Below are 6,000 nucleotides of genomic sequence, written 5' to 3'. Positions count from 1 at the left end.
ACAGATGTTGACAGATTGGTTGGTGAGTTTCCTTCTCCAAAACCCGAGCCACCTGTCTCGATCTTGAAAAGCACCAAATCCAACAAATCCAAGTGATTTTTGGCAAAGATTCAACAGAAATCCACCACATCTGGTGAGATCTCACAGAATTTAGGGATTTTTTTTTTTTTTTTTTTTTTTGTGGTTGCTCTATTGTTATTGGTTTCGATAGAATTGACTACCACTTGACGCATAATCCAACTCATCCGATCCAACTCCCTCACCAATCAACAATGGGTCTGAAACTTTTCAACTTAGTCTGGTTAGGTTGGTTGCGGATTGGGCACAACTCGACCTGGACCGACCTGTAATCACACCTAAAAACAACTTTTCATCTTAACAAATTATTTATTTAAAAAAAACCTGTGTTCATAACATTGCTTATTAGTTAATAAATGATCCATTAGTTTGATCATACAAGCAACGTCCCTAAGATAATTAAGAATGGTTAAGGAATATTTGATATAACAAAAAATAACAATATTTAGAAAGAATAAAAATATCTAGATAATTGTGGGGATAGAACCCCAATACAAAAGAACAAAGAGGACCTATTTCTTTTACGTTGCTTCATGAGTTGAGCGTGATTTGCCCCCCATCATCAATTCATCATTAATTATTGCATATTTGCACTCTCACTGAAAAGACTAATTTTACTTCTTCTTTTTTCTTTTCCTTTTTTTTTTTTTTTATGGAATAAAGACTAATTTTGCTTTTAAGGTCATTTTCAGGTCCCTTGAAATCAAGACCATCGGGATAGCAATTTGGCTTCCAAACCAATGAAGTAAAAGTAGCCTCTAAGAAACAATAAATTTTTTTATTTATATATATATAAAATAAATCTACGAAGCACAAATGAAATTATGTTATAATAATTAGACAGGCACTTGTAGTGTATAGACAACTATTAGTGGCAGTGGCATAGTGATTTCTTTTCATACTTCTTATTATTCTTGCTAAAAAAGAGGGGCATAGGCCACTAGTAAACATCAAATAATTGAGTCACGAGTGGTGATACTAAGAGTTTATTTTATAGTTCATCCCCTTTTTGATTTCTTGTACGATTTGCTTACTGCTCATAAATGTAAAATTTTCCCAAATGATATTGATATTTGCTTAAACTTCAGCACATATTCTTTTTATGTTTCTTAATATGGGATTTCTTAGCTTCCCATACTTTCTTTCCAACTTCCAGTTAGTTTAATTAAGCTACTGCCAATTGCATATAATTTTGTACATATACAATTACATCTTTTTCTGGGGGGTGAGAATCCAATTACATCATTTGAATGAAAAGGACCTCTAACTTCTACCATAAATATCGAATCAAATTTGCAGGTCTATATAATTTGTATAAGCTATAACCATTCATGTCCTAGACTGGTAGCTAGCTATGACATAAGGCCATTGGTAACCGGTCATACTTTCATACTAAAGAGATAATGACACTGACACTTCAGAAACCAGCCAAATAAAACTGTGTGTGGTATTTCATAATTTCATATTACGCAAACTCTGGGGGAGGCCGATGCCATTGTTGAAAAACTAAGCCAGATTCATAAATATGCAACACTGAAAAGTTGGTCTCTGCATTGATTGTATTCCATTTATGAAGTAACCTTGTTTTATCCGAAAAGACAAAAATGAAAATCTGACATTTGAAAGTGCTGGAATAACCCACATGCTGGATTTTCTGAACTCTTTCTGAAAAGTCAAATTTATAGGTCCAAGTTGCAACATCAATGGATAATTTCACTTTCTATGGCCCTTCAAAGCTTCACTTGTATAGGTTTAAAATGTATTGGTCATTATGTTATCCCCTGCATATTTTTATCACCTGAGAATTCTTCTTACCAGAGCAAGTGCAATCTGTTAGAGACAGCTTCAATTATATAGAATATAGTGGAAAAGTATGAGAATTATCTAATAATTTAAACTTTCAGTTGTCCTGCATGAAATTTTGTACAATGTATATATATATATTATATATTATTACTTGTAGAGATTGATAAATTAATTGATTGTATAGCATGTATGTATAGTGAATACCTACCAAAAAAAGAAAAAAGAAAAGGTAAGTTAGAAAGTCCACAAGGTCACTGTTTCTTAAGTTAGCGTTTTGCCCTCTTATTTCGGAATGAGTGCAAAGATTTTTTTTTTTTTTTTATAATCCGTGTGTTACTTCAATCATGGCATAGAATTGGGATTATATGGACTATTAGTACGATTATGACTAAAATCTGTTGGTTCCTAATGTGGATTACAGTCTCGTTAGAGCGGTGATCACCTATAGAGAGAAAAGTTGTAGAGACACAAATAAGGAGTTCTAATATTTATAGACTCATTCTTGGCTCTTGGTAAGAGACGTGTTTTTACTGACTGATTGGATTTAATCAAGACACAGCTCTTATGTCAATAACTTAATAATAATTAATTAATTATTGCTACCACTAATAAGTTAATGAAAGAACACCATCTACCTAGTGAGGGTCATTATATGAGGGATGGTGCATCATATTATGATGTGATTACCTCACTATTATACACTAACAAATTCTTACTTGTTCAATCGAGTTGGGCTAATTTTGAAGTAGTGTGGCTAATCTAAGTAGATGACATGAGCACTATGCTAGTTACATTCCTTAAAAAAAACTAAAAAAATAAATAACGATTAGAGATATTCTAATTTTTTTGATTTGATAAAGATTAATGAATTAAAAGTATTATATACACATTAGACACAGAATTTGAATTTTTGTTATTCTTGAGAAATTTTTAGTAGTGTATGTTGCTGTCTTTGACTCTTTGCTACGCAATGAAGAGAAGGTAAAAGAAAGACATTATGATAAGACTTCGCACTTGGCTAGTACCTACAAAAAATTCAAAATTTAGGCTAGAAAACCATTACCTAAAGAAGAAAAACCAAAAACACTATGAAATTATTATAAAGATTTGCAACTACAAGCTTCTTTATAAAGGTGATGGAGATAAATCTACAGTACAATAAGAATACATATAAGTCAAGGTGAGGTATGGGCAAAAGAAGCAGAAACTGACTGATTTCGAAAGTCGGCTTTCGTATATCGATGGGATTCTTTGGTGGAACAAAATTTGACCATATTATTATATAAGAGTATAGTAGAAATTATTAAAAAGCCGAGTGATGACATTCACATTGGATATTTGAAGAAATGTGCGTTATATGGTAGGTTTGAGGTCTTGTCCAAAAAATAATATTAATCAGGGAAATTATTAAAAGGATTCATTGGAGGACCGGCAATTTAACAAATGCAACTCAAAAGGTTGTGGGTTGTTTTAGAAGGTTTTCTTCCCAATAAATATAGGAGGCAAAAAAATAAAAAAAACCAATTGATGTATTCCTCATTTCCTTATAGTAGGAAGAAAGTTTTAGCTCACTCCCTCATGCCCAAAAAGAGTACCAACTCAAGAATCAAGGCTGATGACCTAGGTTGAGTAGAAAAACTTCTACTTTACTCGATCATATGGATTGACTAGCTTCTATTTTGCTTGGCCAAGTTAGGGGTGTACAAAAAAAACGCTTCCACTAAACGACCGCACCTAAATTAACTGTGGTGGTTAATCACGGTGGAGGTGCAAAATTGGAATTTTGTGATAAAAGTGTGGTGCTGTCTGCGATTATGTTTTTAGAAAACTACACTGATACTTTATTTATTTTATTTTATATTTAATATAATATTTTATTATAAGCTACATGAAACAGTGTCGTTTCATTTGTGGTTGTTAGAATTCAAAAGTAACATGTGGTGCTTCTAAGAGCACTCACATTGATAGTGCTAAAAAATTTAACTTTTAGCAATTCAAAAAGTTACTTTATCTATTTTAACACTTCACTTTACAATACATTTAACATCAAAGGTTCCATTTTTTTTTTTTTTTTACCATTTCATTTAAAAAGAAAGAGAAAAAAAGGGAGAGAATACTTTTTTTTTTTTTAATGAGAAAAAAGTCACCACCACCAAATAAACCTGGAAACTGTATCTCTCCCAGAAAACCCTCTATCTCCAAGCCCCTTTACTAGGTTAGGTAAGCTTGGATGCCCCTACTCCCAACAAGTATAAATTTTTTTATATCTTTGGAGCTACAATAGACTTGCAAAGATGGCAGTTTACTATTCACAATTTGTAAAATTTTATAGATATACCACTACCAATGTAGCATGTCTTTTAGTATTTTGGGAGCTTAAATAGTATTTAAGCTATTTTAGCATCACCAATGTGAATGGTCTATACTTGTTTTAAGAAATTTTTGTGGTTGTTAGAAGTAACAAGTGGTGCTTTTAAGTAATACTTTTTCGTAAGAGAACAATATTATGCCAATGATGAGTTGGGGCATGACTGATAGCCAATTAAATCAACATTTTATTTATAAATATTAAATGATCCTTGAAAAGATTCTATATACAAGACACTTACTCTATTATAGGTGAAGTGAAAAAAAAAAAAAAACAAACAAACAGAGAACCAAACCCAAAGTTATGGATTTTAAAAGTTTTCACCTGTTATATTTTTCTCATTCTTTTTCATATGATTTTTTTAGGGTAAATTATGATTTACTCTCCTAAATTAGACTTCCTTTTATACTTATTCCCTCTAAACTATTGCTCGTGTAATACTTGCTCCCTAAATTATTTCATATGTAGCACTTCACACCCCATCTCATGGGTAATGGTTTAGGGAAGAAAATGTGCATTCTCATAATTTAAGGGATACGTATAAAAGGTTGGATAGTTTAGGGGGGTAAAAATGTACATTTAGGGGTAGGTATATGAGAATGCACACTTACACTCCTAAACTATAATCCATGTAACACCTCCCCCCTATACTATTACATGTGTAACACTTTGCACCCTCATCTGGGTCATCTCATGGGTAATAATAGTTTAAGGAAGTAAATGTGCATTCTCATAATTTATGGGATAAGTATAAAAGGAGATATAATTTAGGGAGATAAGTATAAAAAATATTATAATTTAGGGAGGTAAAGTGTAATTACTTTTTTTTTTTTTTTTCAAAGTTGTGTATCTCAAAAAATAATTAGTTATTTTTAAAAGTAATAACCTCAATCCGATGACCAAAAGTGTAAAGTTATGCTATTTTAAAGTAAAAACTTGGAGTAGTAATGATATTATTTGTGTTTTTTAATTTCTTTTTTGCTCGAACTTCACCTTTCTTTCTCCATTGTCTATCTTTAAAATTAAAAAGAAAAAAAAAAGGTACTAAATACCTTTGGTGGCAATTAAAATTGCGGACTTTTTTTCTTTTCTTTTTTTCTTTTTGAGAAAGAACACTATAATTTTATTGATGATAAGTCGAATCGACTTGAATTACAGAAAAAATGTGTGGAGGAACATCCTCCATCCACACCGAAAACTTGCTAACATGTCTTGCATGTCTAGCAATGCTATAGGCTGACTTATTGGCTTGTCTTTGCACATGATTGAACTTAACAACTTCCAACTGTGCTGTTATCTCCTTGGCTTCATCTAGCAAGTGACCATACTCAGCTAGCGAAATTTCTTTACTCTTCAAACCATCAATAGCGATCTTTGAGTCACCTTCAAGAATAATCGATGATAGTCCGAGGTCTTTGGCAAACTGAAGTGCCTTCTTTGCTACTATCTATGAGAGACCGCAAACTTGGGGTGCTCTCAAAAAAAAAAATCGGGTGCTTTTAAGGGCACCTCTCTTTTTGGGAAAGTGGTGTGGAGTTGCCACTTATTTTTTTACCAAAAAAAGAAAAGAAAAGAGAGAGAGAGAGAGAGAATTGAAAAAAAATACATGATCAAAATACTTCATTGTTATTGATTGAATAAAGATAAATACAATCTTGGTAAATTAAACCTTACAATACTTTGAGTCCTAGTTACAATCTATGTTAAAGAATACAAAACTTTTTATCCTAGTTACAATCTACTAAAAA

Source organism: Quercus lobata, chromosome 8 (assembly GCF_001633185.2).
Source record: "Quercus lobata isolate SW786 chromosome 8, ValleyOak3.0 Primary Assembly, whole genome shotgun sequence".
NCBI classification, from domain to species: Eukaryota; Viridiplantae; Streptophyta; class Magnoliopsida; order Fagales; family Fagaceae; genus Quercus; species Quercus lobata.
This window is presented reverse-complemented; position numbering follows the sequence as displayed.